Source organism: Mobula birostris, chromosome 8, assembly GCF_030028105.1.
Source record: "Mobula birostris isolate sMobBir1 chromosome 8, sMobBir1.hap1, whole genome shotgun sequence".
NCBI classification, from domain to species: domain Eukaryota; kingdom Metazoa; phylum Chordata; class Chondrichthyes; order Myliobatiformes; family Myliobatidae; genus Mobula; species Mobula birostris.
Window position 1 is genome coordinate 26,158,499 of NC_092377.1, and position 17,368 is coordinate 26,175,866.

At 42.9% G+C, this 17,368-nt stretch overlaps 1 protein-coding gene across 2 annotated transcripts in view; it reads left to right on the plus strand.

The window, feature by feature from the left end:
- Window positions 1–17,368, plus strand: part of LOC140202159 (muscarinic acetylcholine receptor M3-like) — a 151,951-nt gene that overhangs the window by 40,293 nt on the left and 94,290 nt on the right. The window lies entirely within an intron of this gene.

Genomic DNA, 17,368 nt, shown 5'->3' on the forward strand with positions numbered 1-17,368 from the left:
GTGTAAAGTGTTTCCTACACTCGCAAACAATGTTGACGGTCGTAGTATTTTAAACCAGGGTGATTTTAAATCAGACAGGAATTCAAGTGATCTGTATACTGTGAATGTTGAATGAGTAAGATTTGATGGTGAATGGGAATCTTTGCCAGACCTCAGCATTAACTATCAACTCTTTCCATGTCAAGCATTTAAATTATTGGATGAAGCCACAGTGCTTTATAAATGATTATATAACGAATTCAACAATAAAAATCTAGTGTTGAACTTATTTCTCTGAATAAGACAGCTTAGGCAAGCAATACAAGGAAGCAGATTACCTTAGTATTGAGAAAACGGTGGAATATAGTGAAGGGAATATTGCCTGATTGAAGCAGGGCAATGGATTGCAAAGGATGGAATAAATTAAAAAGTTAATAGATGGCTCCTGAAGTTGTAGCAATAATGAAATATATTTCACTGTGAGATTGGCATAACATTACTGAGTCGTATTCGAGTAAGGAAACAGCTGCTTGACTGCAAATAGCAAGTTAAGAGAAAGTTTAATTCAAAGGTGTGTAAGAAGTGGAAAGACAGGTAAGGGGACCTACAAAGATATAAACAATGTTAACAGTAATTTTATAGCAGAAAGATTCTTTGGGGTGTAAACACAAGAAACTCTGCAGAAGCTGGAATTACAGAGTAGCACATGCAAAATACTGGAGGAACACAGCAGGTCAGGCAGCATCTATGGAAATGAACAGAGTCAATAGTTTGGGCCGAGACCCTTCATCAGGATTGGAAGGCAAGAGGGAAGGTGCAGAATAAGAAGGTAGGGGAGGGGAAGGAGGATAAACTAGTTGATAAGTGAAGGCAGGTGGGTGTAAGATTTCTCTCTTCTCCTCACCTGTTATCACCTCCACCTGGTGCTCCTTCTCCATCCCTTTCTCTCATGGTCCACACTGCTCTTCTATCAGATTCCTTCTTCTCCAGCCCTTTACCTTTTACGCCTATCACTTCTCAGCTTCCTACTTTATCTCGCCCCACCCCCACCCACCTGGCTTCATCATTCACCTTCTAGGTTTGTCCTCTTTCCCTTCCCCACACCTTCCTAAACTGGAATCTTCCCTCTTCCTTTTCAGTTCTCTTGAAGGATCTCGCCCTGAAGCATCGACTGTTTATTAACTTCTATAGACGTTGCCTGACTTGCTGAGACCCGGCAGAATTTTGTGTGTGTTGCTCCAAGATTCAGTAATGGATGGGTAGAGTCAGCAAGGAAGGTGAATGATCAGGCTTGTTGAAAACAAGGAAGGAAGTTGGCAAAATAGTCTGGAAGAAAAAATAAACATTCCTGTGCTTCTTCATAGTTGAAAGAAAAAAATCAATATGTGAAGATGTATGTTCAAGAATGCTTCACATTCCTTTATGTTTACAAGGGATCAGTGATAGTAGATATCCCGAAGTACATGTCAGCAATGAATTAATTTTGAAACTAGCTCTCACCCAGAACATCTCCATCTCTTCAAATCTATTTCAACAACCTAAAGGAACACTTAAAGTAGCTCTTTGACAAGAATGTTAATCATATCTGGAGATATCGATAACCTACAGGAATGATACCAATAAGCCTGAAATAGTGCAGAGGGTGTTGCCAGCACTTGAGGACCTGAGTTATGTAGAGAAAGGTTGAGTAGATTATGACTTTATTCACTAAAGCACAGGAGAATAAGAAAAAAAATCATATAAAGGTATACAAAATTATCAGGAGTATAGATTTGATGAATGCATACAAGCTTTTTCTCTAGTTTGAGAGACACATGACTGAGAGGTCATGGGTTTATGGTGAAAGGTGAAATATTTAAGGGGAATCTGAGAGGGGGGCTTTTTCAGTCACAGGTTGGTCTGAGTGTAGAATGAGCTACAGGTAGAAGTGGTAACAGCAAGTTCCATTGTAAAATTTAAGAGAAGTTTGGATAGGTACGTGGATGAGGGAGGTAGGGAGCGCAACGGTTGAATGCAGATAGATGGGATTAGGCAGAAGACCAGACTGGCATGGACTCGTACTTTGGCAAGGGTTCCCAAACTGGGGTCCACAGACCCCTCAGTTTATGGTAGGGGTTCAGAGCATAAAAAGGGTTGGGAACCCCTGTACTGTTTCTGTGCTGTAGTCATCTATTACTCTATGAATCTATTTATTCTTGCACTTCTACGTGTAGCATGAAAAATGGGAGCATGTGTAGGCCATTCAGCCCCTCAGTTTTATTTTTCCTTTTAATATGATCGCAGCCAACCTTCCACACTCAGCACCTGAGGCTCCGTAGCCTTGTAGGAATTTTTTAGTTTACATTGTGCGCTTATATTCTACTGTTACTGGTCATTCTACTATCATTCTTCTCTCTGTAATAAGCACACTAACTACTGCCCAGTATGTGTATGGCATAATCATGTTTGTCACTTATCACTCTAAGTCCGGATGCTACTCAACAGTTCAGGCAGCAACTGTGGAGGAAAATGGACAGTCCACATTTATTATTTATTTATTTATTGAGCTACAACGTGGATTAGACCCTTCCAGCCCTACGAGCTGTGCCAGCAGTAACACCCCCCCCACCCGATTTTACCCTAGCCTAATCACGGGATAATTTACAATGACCGATTAACCTACAAACCAGTACGTCTTTGGAGTGTCGGAAGAAACTGAAACACCCTGAGGAAGTCCACGTGGTGAATATACAAGCTCCTTACAGGCTACAGCAGAATGAAACCCAGATCCTTGCTACTGTAAAGCGTTGTGCTCACCACTACACTACCGTGCCACCCACTTCTGGTCGAGATGACGTGAAATGTCAACTGTCATCTTCCTTCAACAGATGCTACCTGACTTGCTGGGTTTAAACAGGTTTTTAATGTAGTGCTTCAGATACCAGTAACTTCATTCTGTTATGTCTCTAAGTGCAGATGCTATCTAAGTCTTCAGATGTATAAGACTAGATTGACAGGGATGGCCTGCTGCATTATTTGGAGTGTTACACTATGCAACCAATAGTGATCATCTCTCTCTGACTTTATAATGAAAGCATCTGACACGCACTTAGCCAAACATTGCTTTGAAGTCAAGAGTATTTCTCTCAATTAATCGCTGGAATTTTCAGCTTTGTCCTTGTTTGGGATCACGCTTTGATGAGTTTGGGAGCTGAGAAAACATGAGGAACCTGCAAAGGCCATTGTTGATCAAGTTATTGGGTTAAATTTTACATAGTAACACTGCCAATATCAAGTCCTGTCAATACTGTAGTTGTAATTGGCCAGATTGGATTCGTCCTGCTTCCCAATACACACATGAATCATTGACACCATGGTTTGGTGGATATCAGCACTGTGGCTGAATTGGAAAAGCTTGGGTAGATACAAGTGGTTTTGAAATGCGTATCTACAGCCCCATTGCTGGGTCATTGTTGGTCTTCACTGTATCCAGTGCCCTCAATGAGTTTGTAATACTGCTCATGTCTTCCACAGTGAAGAAAACACTAGCAATATACCAGAATTTTGAGAGTAACACTTGCAGTACGCTGGATGAACTCAGCAGGTCAGGCAGCATCAGTGGAAACGATGAGTCGACGTTTCGGGCCGGAACCCGTCATCAGGACTGAAGAATGAAGGAGGTGGAAGGATTTGAAGAATGCTTGTAGGTTCAGTTGAAAGACCAGTATTTTAAAAGACAAAGGGGTGGGGGAGGGGAAGCATCGACGTCATAGGCAGGAAAACAATGGGTAGTAGAAAAAGGAGGCAGCACCAAGAGGGAGGTGGTAGGCAGCTAGGGGAGGGGGCAGAGTGAAATAGAGATAGAGGAAGGGAGGGGGAGGGAATTACCAGAAGTTGGAGAATTCTATGTTCATACCAAGGGGCTGGAGACTACCTAGACAGTATATGAGGTGTTGCTCCTCCAACCTGAGTTTAGCCTCATTATGGCAGTAGAGGAGGCCACGTATGGACATATCTGAATGGGAATGGGAAGCAGAGTTGAAGTGGGTGGCTACCGGGAGATCCTGACGGAGTGGTGGTGCTCGACGAAGCGGTCCCAGATCCGTGGGAGCTGCCTATCACCTCCCTCATGATTCCGCCTCCTTCTACTACCCATTGTGTTTTCCCCTATTCCTTCTTCACCCTTCCTGCCTATCACCTCCCTGCCTCCCCTCCCCCACCCCTTTATCTTTCCCCTTACTGGTTTTTCACCTGGAACCTACCAGCCTTCTCCTTCCCACCCTCCCCCCACCTTCTTTATAGGGCCTCTGCCCCTTCCCTCTACAGTCCTGACGAAGAGTTCCGGCCCGAAACGTGGACTGATTGTTTCCACGGATGCTGCCCGACCTGCTGAGTTCCTCCAACGTGTTGTGAGTGTTACCCAATCCGCATGTCCATCCCCACAGATCTCCCACCCGGCACTTATCCCTGTAAGCATGTGCTACACCTGTCCCTACACCTCCTCTCTTGCCACCATTCAGGGCCCCAAACAGTCCTTCCAGGTGAGGCAACACTTCACTTGTGAGTCTGTTGGGGTCATCTATTGCATCCAGTGCTCCCGGTGCGGCCTCCTCTACATCGGTGAAACCCGACGCAGATTGGGGGACCGCTTCGCTGAACACCTCCACTCCGTCCACCACAACAGACAGGATCTCCCAGTAGCCACCCACTTCAACTCTGCTTCCCATCCCCATTCAGATATGTCCATACATGGCCTCCTCTACTGCCATAATGAGGCTAAACTCAGGTTGGAGGAGCAACACCTCATATATCGTCTAGGTAATCTCCAGCCCCTTGGTATGAACATAGAATTCTCCAATTTCCAGTAATTCCCTCCCCCTCCCTTCCTCTATCCCTATTTCACTCTGCCCCCTCCCCCAGCTGCCTATCAGCTCCCTCATGGTCCTGCCTCCTTCTTCTCCTACCCATTGTTTTCCTGCCTATGATGTCAATGCTTCCCCTCCCCCACCCCTTTGTCTTTCAAATTACTGGTCTTTCAACTGAACCTACAAGCATTCTTCAAATCCTTCCACCTCCTTCATTCTTCAGTCCTGACAAAGGGTTCCAGCCCGAAACGTCGACTCACCGTTTCCACTGATGCTGCCCGACCTGCTGAGTTCATCCAGTGTACTTTAAGTGTTGCTTTGATCACAGCATCTGCAGATTATTTTGTGTTTAGAATTTTGAGAGTGTCAGGGTGCAGAAGTGAGTGAAGTTGTCATTACTAGGATGAAGATACTTGGGGAAACTGAAAGGTCTGAAGGCAGGTAAATCACCTGGAGCAGATGGTCTACACCCCAGAATTTTGAAAGAGGGGGCTGAAGAGATTGTGGAGGTATTAGTATTGATCTTTCCGAATCAATAGATTCTGGCATAGTTCCAGGGGATTGGAAAATTGCAAATGTCATTCTGCTCTTTAAGAAGGGAAGGGAAGAGGAAAGGAAATTATAGGCCTGTCAGTCTAACCTCAGTGGTTGGGAAGATGTTGGATTCAATTATTAAGAATGAGGTCTCCGGGTACTTGGAGGTACATGATAAAATAGGCCAAAGTCAGCATGGTTTTCTCAAGGGAAAATCTTACCTGGCAAATCTGTTGGAGTTCTTTGAAGAAGTAAAAAGCAGAATATACAAAGGAGAATCAATAGATGTTGTGTACTTGGATTTTTAGAAGGCTTTAGACAAGGTGCTCCACATGACGCTTCTTAACAAGTGCCTATAGCATTACAGGAAAGATACTAGGATGGACAGAGCATTGACTGGTAGGAGGCAAAAAGTGGTTGAGGGGCAGATAGTGCAATGGAAACAGGAAGGCTGCAGAAGGACTTCAACAGATTAGGAGAATGGGCAAAGAAGTAGCAGATGGAATATAGTGTCAGTGACTGTATGGTAGAAGAAATAAAGGCATAGACTACTTTCTAAGTAGAGAGAAAATTCAAAAATCCAACGTGCAAACAGACTTGGGAGTCCTTGTGCAGGATTCTCTAAAGGTTAATTTGCAGATTGAGTCAGTAGTGAGGAAAGCAAATACAATGTTAGTATTCATTTCAAGAAGACTGGAATGTAAAAGCAAGGATGTAATGTTTGAGGATTTATAAGGCATAGGTAAGGTCCCACCCAAAGTATAATGAGCAGCTTTGGGCCCTTTATCTAAGAAAGGATGTGCTGACATTGGAAAGCGTTCAGAGGAGGTTCATAAGAGTGATTCCGAGAATGAAAGAATTGCCACATAAGGAATGATTAGTGGCTCTGGGCCTGTACTCATTGGAGTACAGAAGAATAATGGGTGTCCTCATTGAAACATCTCGAATGTTGAAAGGCCTCAACAGAGTGGATGTGGAGATTGATGTTTCCTGTGGTGGGGGAGTCTAGGACCACAGGGCACAGCCTCAGAATAGAGGGATGTCCATTTAGAACAGAGATGAGGAGAAGTTTCTTTAGCTAGAGGGTAGTGAATCTGTGGCATTCATTGCCACAGGTGGCTGTGGAAGGTAAGGCATTGAGTATATTTAAGGCAAATGTTGATAGGTTCTTGATTAATCAAGGGATGAAGGGTTATGAGGAGAAGCAAGAGATTGAGGCTGAGAGCCAAATTAGATCAGTCATGATGAAATAGCAGAGCAGACTCGAAGGGCCAAATGGCCTAATTCTGCTCCTATATCTTATGGTCTTATTGTCTAACACAGTGAGTTCGTTGATTTTTCTGAAGATTGGCTTTTTGAGGGATTATATGTTATTTCCCTTTCTCTAGGATAACAACGATTTGTATTTATTAAAGGCTCAGTATGTGGGAGGCTTTTAATGGGCGGAGACTTTCAAGTTAATACCTGTTAGTCTACATCCAGTTCTTAATATTATTGAATGATCCTTAAAAGGTGTAATCTATGTTGACAGTTGGAATACATTAACCAGTGAAGTCGTCATGCTGGCATTTCAAATGATCTGTTTGTTGAGGATGTTAAATCCAGAGAACAGGATTTAGTATTAGAATGGGCATCTTTGCTGGATGTCAGCATTCATCTTTAATGTTCCATGAGTTGTTCTCAGGAGGAGGATGCACGTCTGAACTAAATTGCAAAAGTTTCAGTTTTGACTCTTACGCTTATTTGGCTGGCTCTAGCATTGTTGAGAATAGAGATCTCCGTGAATCCTCCTCCTGAATGTACTCACTCAATCTACAGCATCATGCACATGCTGTTTGCACTGTGTACAATCATTTTGACACCTGAGCTATACCACCATCTGGGATTGGCATTGGCTCATTACTATTATCACATGTATTGAGATGCTGTGGATAGGCTGTTTGTGTGGCTCTAGGCATATCATGCCACACATAAGTACATGTAAAAATGAAACAGTAAAGAATGGACCATTACAACCATGGAGAAACAAATGAAGAACGAAGGCCATGACAATATAGATTGCAAAATTAAGAGTTAATATCTAGCATATGAGAGGTATGATAAAGACACTGATAACTCTGAGATAGCAATTATCCCTGAGACAGTTGGTGAGCACTTTGAAGCTTTTGTTTCTTTGGCCTAACAAGAGAGGAATGGAAAGGGTATGCCATGGTGGGAGAGGTCCTTGGTTACGTTGCCCCTTTTACTCAAGTTAGTATAAAGAGTAGATGAAAGAACAGAGGGCAGGTTGGTTTGTGCAATGGACTGGACTGTATTCACAGTTCCCTGCAGTTCCTTGTGGTCTTTCCATATTAGTCTGTGGTGCATCCAGGTAAGATGTATCTGTAAAAATTGGTAAGACTTATTGGAAACATGGGGAATTTTCTTAGCCTTCTGAGAAACCTGAGGAATTACTGTGTTTTCCTGGCAACAGTGTCAACATGACTGGGCCAGGACAAATTGTTGGTGATGTTTCAATGATAGGTTTGCCAGACACTACATGCAGGTTTAAGACAACCTGATCAAAGTGTTGCAACTAAATATCTCACGCTAGATTTGCTCTCAGGTTCCCACCCATTACATTCTACACCCTGTGGCCACTTTATTAGATATGTCTGTTCATTAAGGCAAATATCTAATCAGCCAATCATGTGGCAGCAACTCAGTGTATAAAAGCATGCAGACGTGGTCAAGAGGTTCAATTGTTCAGGCAAAAGCTCAGAATGGGGAAGAAATGTGAGCTAATTGATGTTGACTGTGGAATAAGACCATAAGATATAAGAGCAGAATTAAGCCATTTGGCCCATCTAGTCTGCTCCACCATTTAATCATGTCTGATCCAATTTTCCCCACAGCCCCAATCTCCTGCCTTCTCCCTGTATCCCTTCATGTCCTGACCTATCAAAAATCTATCAACCTCTGCCTTAAAATATACATAAAGACTTGGCCTCCACTCTCTGGCTAAAGAAATTCCTCCTCAGGCTGGGTCCTCTGGTCTTAGACTCTCCCACCATAGGAAATATCCTCTCTAACAAGGCCTTCCACCATTCAATAGGTTTCAATGAGGTTACCCCTCATTCTTATGAATTCTTATGAATATAGACCCAGAGCCATCAAACTCTTCATATGACAAACTGTTCAATCCTGGAATCATTTTTGTGAGCTTCTTTTGAACCTTCTCCAGTTTCAGCACATCTTTTCTAAGATAAGGAGCCGAAAACTGTTCACAATACTCCAAATGAGGCCTCAGCAGTGTTTTATAAAGTCTCAACATTACGTCCTTGCTTTTATATTCCAGTCTTCTTGAAATGAATGCTAACATTGCATTTGACTTCTTCATCACAGACTCAACCTGCTAATTAACCTGGTATATCCCTGATAGGTCAGGGAATCCTGCACAAGGACTTTCAAGTCCCTTTGCACCTCAGTTAATAGCCAACCCTTTCATCTATCAAAGTGCATGATCATATACTTCCCAACACTGTATTCCATCTACTATTTCTTTACCCATTCTCCAAATCTGTCTTCTCTACTTCACATAGTAGCAACTCAAAACACAAAAGGAGGTGTACAAAAAGAACGGGTTGCACTTGAATACCAGAGGGACCAATATCCTGGCGGGGAGATTTGCTAAGGCGACTGGGAAGAGTTTAAACTAGAATTGTTGGGGGTTGGGAACCGAACTGATGAGACTGGAGAAGAGGAGGTTGGCTCACAAATAGAGAAAGCTTGTAGACAGTGCAAGAGGGAGGATAGGCAGGTGATAGAGAAGGGACGCGCTCAGACCGAAGATTTGAGATGCGTCTATTTTAACACATAGGAGCGTTGTGAACAAAGCGGATGAGCTTAGAGCGTGGATCAATACTTGGAGGTATGATGTGGTGGCCATTACAGAGACTTGGATGGCTCAGGGACAGGAATGGTTACTTCAAGTGCTGGGTTTTAGATGTTTCAGAAAGGACAGGGAGGGAGGCAAAAGAGGTGGGGCATGGCATTGTTGAACAGAGATAGCATCATGGCTGCAGAAAAGGTGGACGGCATGGAGGGATTGTCTACGGAGTCTCTGTGGGTGGAGGTTAGGAACAGGAAGGGGTCAATAACTTTACTGGGTGTTTTTTATAGGCCGCCCAATAGTAACAGGGATATCAAGGAGCAGATAGGAAAACAGATCCTGGAAATGTGTAATAATAACAGAGTTGTCGTGATGGGAGATTTTAATTTCCCAAATATTGATTGGCATCTCCCTAGAGCAAGGGGTTTAGAAGGGGTGGAGTTCGTTAGGTGTGTTCAGGAAGGTTTCTCGACACAATATGTAGATAAGCCTACAAAAGGAGAGGCTATACTTGATTTGGTATTGGAAAATGAACCTGGTCAGGTGTCAGACCTCTCAGTGGGAGAGCATTTTGGAGATAGTGATTATAATTCTATCTCCTTTATAATAGCATTGGAGAGAGATAGGAACAGACAAGTTAGAAAAGCGTTTAATTGGAGTAAGGGGAATTATGAGGATGTTAGGCAGGAAATAGGAAGTTTAAATTGGAAACAGATATTCTCAGGAAAAAGTACAGAAGAAATGTGGCAAATGTTCAGGGGATATTTGGAGTTTTGCATAGGTACGTTCCAATGAGACAGGGAAGTTATGGTCAGGTACAGGAACCGTGGTGTACAAGGGCTGTAATAAATCTAGTCAAGAAGAAAAGAAAAGCTTACAAGAGGTTCAGAAAGCCCAGTAATATTAGAGATCTAGAAGATTATAAGGCTAATAGGAAGGAGCTTAAGAAGGAAATTAGGAGGGCCAGAAGGGGCCATGAGAAGGCCTTGGCAGGCAGGATTAAGGAAAACCCCAAGGCATTCTACAAGTATGTGAAGAACAAGAGGATAAGACGTGAAAGAATAGGACCTATCAAGTGGTGACAGTGGAAAAATATGTATGGAACTGGAGGAGATAGCAGAGGTACTTCATGAATATTTTACTTCAATATTCACTATGGAAAAGGATCTTGGTGATTGTAGTGATGATTTGCAGCAGACCGAAAAGCCTGAGCATGTAGATATTAAGAAAGAGGATGTGCTGGAGCTTTTGGAAAACATCAAGTTGGATAGGCCACCGGAACCATATGAGATGTACCCCAGGCTACTGTGGGAGACGAGGGAGGAGATTGCTGAGCCTCTGGCGATGATCTTTGCATCATCAATGGGGATGGGAGAGGTTCCGGAGGATTGGAGTGTTGTGGATGTTGTTCCTTTATGCAAGAAAGGGAATAGAGATAGCCCAGGAAATTATTGACCAGTGAGTCTTACCTCAGTGGTTGGTAAGTTGATGGAGAAGATCTTGAGAGGCAGGATTTATGAACATTTGAAGAGGTATAATATGATTAGGAATAGTCAGCATGGCTTTGTCAAGGGCAGGTGGTGCCTTGCCAGCCTGATTGAATTTTTTGAGGATGTGACTAAACATATTGATGAAGGAAGAGCAGTAGATGTAGTGTATATGGATTTCAGCAAGGCATTTGATAAGGTACCCCATGCAAGGCTTATTGAGAAAGTAAGGAGGCATGGGATCCAAGGGAACATTGCTTTGTGGTTCCAGAACTGGCTTGCCCACAGAAGGCAAAGAGTGGTTGTAGACGGGTCATATTCTGCATGGAGATTGGTCACCAGTGCAGTGCCTCAGGGATCTGTTCTGGGACACTTACTCTGTATTGTGCTGTAGGTTTTCTATGTTTCTAAAAGTATTCAGACCTAGACAAGTAGTTCATTTGTTGTTCAGGCTAAACACCAGAATGGGGAAGAAATGTGTTTCTAAGAGTCCTTGACTTTAGAATGATTGCTGGTACTTGGCGGAATGGCTTAAGTATCTCAGAAACTGCTGATCTCCTGGGAATTTCACACACAAGTGTTGCTATAGTTTACAGAGAGTGGTGCAAAAGCAAAGAAAAAAACATCCTGAGAGCTGCAGTACTGTGGATGAAAATGACTTGCTAATGAGAGAAGTCAGAAGAGACTGGTTCGTGCCGACAGGAAGGCAAGAGTAACTCAAATAACCATGCGTTACAACAGTGGTTTGCAGAGGAGCATCTTTGAACACACAACACCTCAAATACTGAAGTGGATAGGGTACAGCCACGGAAGAACATGAGCATGCACACAGCAGCCATCTCATTAGATACAGGAATAAAGTAGTCACAGTTTACAGAGCATGTAACTTTGCTAGAATTACAATTGTTCCTATAATACACATCACACACACATTACTTTGCAACTGCTAAGCACCATCTTAGTCCTGTATCAGAAAGGAAAGGATTATTATCCCTCAATATCTGGAGTTATCTGACTGTGTAAATGCACTGGAAGCAGGTCCCATGCAAGACCTAATCTCTGAAAACATGATGCATTGCTGAGGCGAATGAATAACCCATGCAAATTGAAAAACATGCAGTAAAAAGGTAATTGTTCATGCAAATAATTGTTTTTGTTTGCAATATTGAATAATTTAATTATACATTTAGAGTGTAATTTTTATTTCATGGTGTATTCTATTTTTGCGATTTATTTATTTTCAATGGAGAGATAAAGTGAAGGGGAGGGTGATTGCAAACACTGAGAACTGAGCTCTTTTGCAAAGTTGACCATCATTGTTACCATTGGGAAGGAGGTACAAAAGCCCAAAGGCACACACACACAGCAATTCAGGAACAGCTTCTTCCCCTCTGCCATCCGATTTCTGAACGGACATTGAACCCATGAACACTATCTCACTACATTTTTTCTTTCTGATTTTTTGAACTACTTTTTTAACTTAATCATTTGATAGGCACATATGTACTTACTGTAATTCAGTTTTTTTCCTCTATATTTATTTATCATGTATTTCATTGTAGTGCTGCCATAAAGTTCGCAAATTTCACACACCAATCCCAGTGATATTAATTCTGATTCTGGTAGAACAGATGCTGTAGCTCTCCAGGCTGCTCTGCAGGAACCATGAAAAGCACAATAGAGCAGGTGCCACAATCCTGCTGTGTGCTGCAAAAGCTCACCATTGAGAGAACGCAGATGAACTGGGATGTCGTGGCACAGACAATGGTGATACTGCACTTGGAGAATTGTGCAGTTCTTGGCACTATACAATAGGAACTATGTGATTGAGTAATAGGAGTCACAGAAAAGATTCATAGAATGTTGTCAAACTGGAAGGTTTGAGTTACAAAGAATGACTGAATAGGCTACAACTATTTTCCCTGGAGTAAAGGAGGGTGATGGAGACTTCAAAAAAGATTTATGAAATCATACAAGAGATGGTCACAGTTGTTTCCCAGAGTATGTTATAAGGTAACATAATTGGTGGAAACGTACATAATTCACAACCACCGACACTGAGTGGGGTTTCACTTTACTCTGACGTGATGATGTAATTATGTAAAGGACTTCTAGCACACTTAGTGTTCAGTTTTATTTTGGTGTTAAATAAATGAGTTGCTACGGTTTTTTTCCTGAACAAAAACGGTTCCGTCGTTTTATTTGTGAAAACCTGCACTGATGACCCCAATGCTCTAGGACGATTCCAGAGTTATTGAAAATGTCAGCCAACACAGTCGCAATGAAACTGCCAGAATTTTGGGAGCAAAATGCCATTAATTGGTTTGCACAAGTTGAGGCCCAATTCATGTTTCAAGAAATCTCCGCCGACAACACCAAATATTTCTATGTGGTAGCGTCGCTCAGTAACACCATTCTGCGAGAGTAGTGAGCCTACTAGAATAATTGCCTGAACACGATAAATACCAATCACTGAAAATCCTCCTTTGACAGACTTTTGGACTATCGGAGATTGAGTGTGCCAAACAGATGCCCTCTTTGCTCGGCCTCGGCGATGCTAGACCTTTGGAGCTAATGGACCACATACTGTCTTTCCTGGGAAATCACCATCCCTGTTTCATTTCTAAAGAACTTTCATGCAGTAAATGCCCAATCAATTTCACATAGCCCTCACTATTTCACCTGTGAAGGACTTTAGGGAGCTTGCTAAAACGGCTCCTAAAACATCAGCACCTGGGTGGCACGCATCGGCACGCCATCTGATATTTCTTCTGACAGTGGTCCCCAATTCATTTCAGACCTCTGGGCTGGGATGGCACAGAACCTCAGCATTATGCAGCTCTGAGGGCTTCCCTGACCAATGAGTGATAGCATGATCGTCTCCTGTAGGTCCTGCTGGGCCTCAGAACAGCTCCAAAAGATGACCTGCAGTCATCCGTGGCTGAGTTGGTATATAAGCAGCTGTTACGAGTGCCAGGTGGTTTCATTCCTGATGCTATGACCACCCGGTTGCCATCTCAACAGAGTTCCACCCTCCTCGGTAAATTCAATTCCTATTCACCTGTTCCTACCTCCCATTGTGGTGTACAGCACTCTTGGGTTCCTGTTGACCTGCATTCCATCTTGTTTGTTTCGTCTGCCAAGATGCACACCAACGTCCTCTTAGGCCCTCTTATGATAGACCGTTCCAGATTTTGGAACAGGGAGGAAAGAACTTTAGATAAGAGGAGTAAACCTGAACATATTTCAGTAGATCGCCTTAAACCAGCCCACCAAGTTTTGGAGGATTCCACTACTGCACCCCTGGTATCACCATGAGCGGGTCAACACACCTCTGGATGAGCCAGAGGTACCTGCTGTTCCTCCACCTGTGGAACACAGGATCCAAGCCCTGCAACAGACTTTAGTGTGGGGTAATACACTGACATTGAGCTGCGGTTTCATTTTAAGGGGCTGGTCTGATGTGACGATGTAATTATGTAAAGGACTTTTAGTGTACTTAGTGTTCAGTCTTTTTTGGTACTCAATAAATGAGTACCTACAAGTGACTCCTAAACTAGAGGGCACAGGTTTAGGATGAGAGGGGAATATTTTAAAGGATACACAAGGGGTAATTGTAATGTATGGATCTATCTCTTTCAGAGCAATGACCCCCATCCATTAGCACTACGTATTGATCTGTTGTCTGCACATGCACATTGTTCTCTCTCTCTCTCTCTCTCCCTCTCTCCCTCTCTCCGCAATGTGAATACACCAGTTAAAGCTATTTCCCATGTGCATGCTGTTATTTAATTGATATGTAGTTGTGCCCAGTCACAACAAACTGGCGATGAGTACAAACATGACTGTCAGGAAATGTCACAAACTGCACCGACAGTTACAGGATCAAACAGCGAGAGTTAAACAGCATGAGATGGCCTTCACACACGCCGACAAACACATGAGTACTGTGAAAGATGCGCTGAAATTGAAGTTATAATAATGTGGTGATGGCTTCAATCAGGAAAGGTCACGAATTTGACAGTGATAATGAAGACTGGGAGTTCTGTATTGAGGGGGTTGAACTGTATTACAACGCAAGCAAAGTAGAGCGCCAGCAGTTTTCAGATATGAATGGTTGAGAAAAATGCCACTAGACTGGTACTCTATCAAAGCTCTCAGTGTAACATCAACAGGCAATGGCAGCACTAACCAGAGACGATCACAGCTGCTTAATGCTAATTAGAAGGTGTTTGAGAAGGGTATTGCTAAACTCAAAGGCATGAAGGCCAGAATGGAACTGGATGAAACAGCAATACCAAGATTCCATAAAGTGTGTCCAGTGCCTTACACACTATGTCCTAAAGTGTCTGCTGAACTGCAGAGCATGGGGAACATCTAGAATTCTCTCCAAGGTTGAATGGAGCAATTGGGCCATTGTCCTGATGATCAAGAAAGCAAATGCCAGAGCTGTTTGTATGTGTAGGGATTTCAAGCTGAGCATCCACCCAGTGATGAGTACTGTGCAGTATTCCCTGCCACGAATATAAGATACTTTTGCATCTTTGGCAGGCGGGGAGAGGTTTTCAAAGATTGACTTGTCACAAGCCTATCTGCAAATGGAGTTCCTCACAATCAACACTCACAAGGGACTGTGCCAGGATAATCGTCTCATCTTTGGTGTGGCATCAGCTCCAGCAATTTGGCAAAGAGCAATGGACCAAGTGCTCCAAAATATCCCAGGAACCCAATGTCAGAATCAGAATCAGAATCAGGTTTATTATCACTGGCATGTGACATGAAATTTGTTAACTTAGCAACAGCAGTTCAATGCAATACATAATATGGAAGAGAAAAAAAATAATAAATTTAATTTTAAAATAATAATAAATAAGTAAATTACAGTATACATATTGAATGGATTAAACAACATGCTAAAACATAAGTACTGTATATTAAAAAAAGTATACTGTATATTAAAAAATCCTTCATAACATCATTGTAACTGCCGAGAATGATGACGAGCACCTCCAGAACCTTGTTTAGGTGCTTACTGGACTGAGTGAATACGGTCTGCGCACAAAGAGAGGGGAATGTGAGTTTTTCAAGAATTAAATCTCATTTGTGGACACGTCATTGACAAGCATGGCTTACATAAGTCACAGGAGAAGATTAGAGCAGTGCTGCAGGCACCCAAACAGGAAAATATGTTATAACTCAGCTGATACTTGGGCCTTGTAAACTACTACCACTGGTTTCTCCCAACCATTGCTACAGTGCTGCACCCATTGAGCGCACTGTTACAGACAGGAGTAAAGCGGAAATGGTCAGAAGGATGTGAAAAGGGCCGAATGGCCTACTCCTGCACCTCTTGTCTATTGTCTACTGAAAAAGCATTCAAGGAAACACAGAGACTAATAACACCTGATGAACTGCTCACCCATTATGACCCATCATTGCCCTTCAGACTGGCATGTGATGCATCTCCTTATTACATTGAAGCCGTTTGCCACGCACTTTGAAAGATGAATCTGAACACCCGATTGCATTTGCTTCAAGATCACTGACGAGCACAGAACACTACTCGGCACAGATCGACTGAGTGGCTGTTAGTCTAGTATGGGGAATAAAGAAGTTCCACCACTACCTCTATGAACAGAAGTTTACTCTAGTCATAGATCACCAGGCCCTGGTGTCCATTTTCACTCCCAGGAAGGGAATTCTAGTGATGACTGTCACCTAGTTACAATGTTGGGCACTATTCCTAGGAGCCTATCCTTATGACATGGAGTTCAAGGGTACCAAACAACACAGCAATGGTGATGATTTACCACGTCTTCCACTATTGGCAACTGAAGAAGAAAATTCTTCATACTGTGACCCAGCAGAAGTGTTCCACACTGCATTGGTGGACCAGTTGCTGGTAACAAATTCTGAAATACAAAGGAAAACAAGGAATGATCCGAAATTGTCAAAAGTCTTTGAAATCCCCATGCAAGGATAGCAGGCTCATGGAAATTCTATGCTTCCAGAGTTCTCAGCAAGACAAAGCGAAGTGTTGGTATGTCAAAGCATGCTGACGTGTGGATCTCGTGTTGTGGGTCCATCTAAACTGCACATCAGAGTGTTATAAAATCTGCATGAAGGACACCTGGGTACAGTCAAGATGAAGAGACTCGCCTGGAGCTAAGTGTGGTGGCTGGAAATAGATAGATTGAAGGCTTGGCCAAAAGCTGTTCAGGATGTCAAAAAGCTCAACATGGACCCCTACAGGCACCGTTACACCCGTGGTCATGAATTCTGACTATTCATGAAGAAAAATGCCATCAGTCGTTTCAAGTCAGCTCCTCACCACCCAGCAATGAATGGGTTGGCTGAAAGGTTTATCCAAACCTTCAAGAAGTCCAGTAAACTGATGGACAAGGAGGGCATTTCTCTTCAGCACAAGGTGAACAACTTCTTTTTTGTGTGTCAGAACTCTGTTCATGCAACAACAAATCAAATGCCTGCAATGCTGTTCATGAGCAGAAATCTGAAATCTCACATAGAGCTCCTGAAACCAGATTTACGGAGGGAAGTGCTGAGTAAACAGGTCAGCCATTTGCTAAGTGAAGCAGCAAGGAGCTTCAACAGGAAGTCCTACCGCATGATTACTGAGAAGACAAGTGGACACC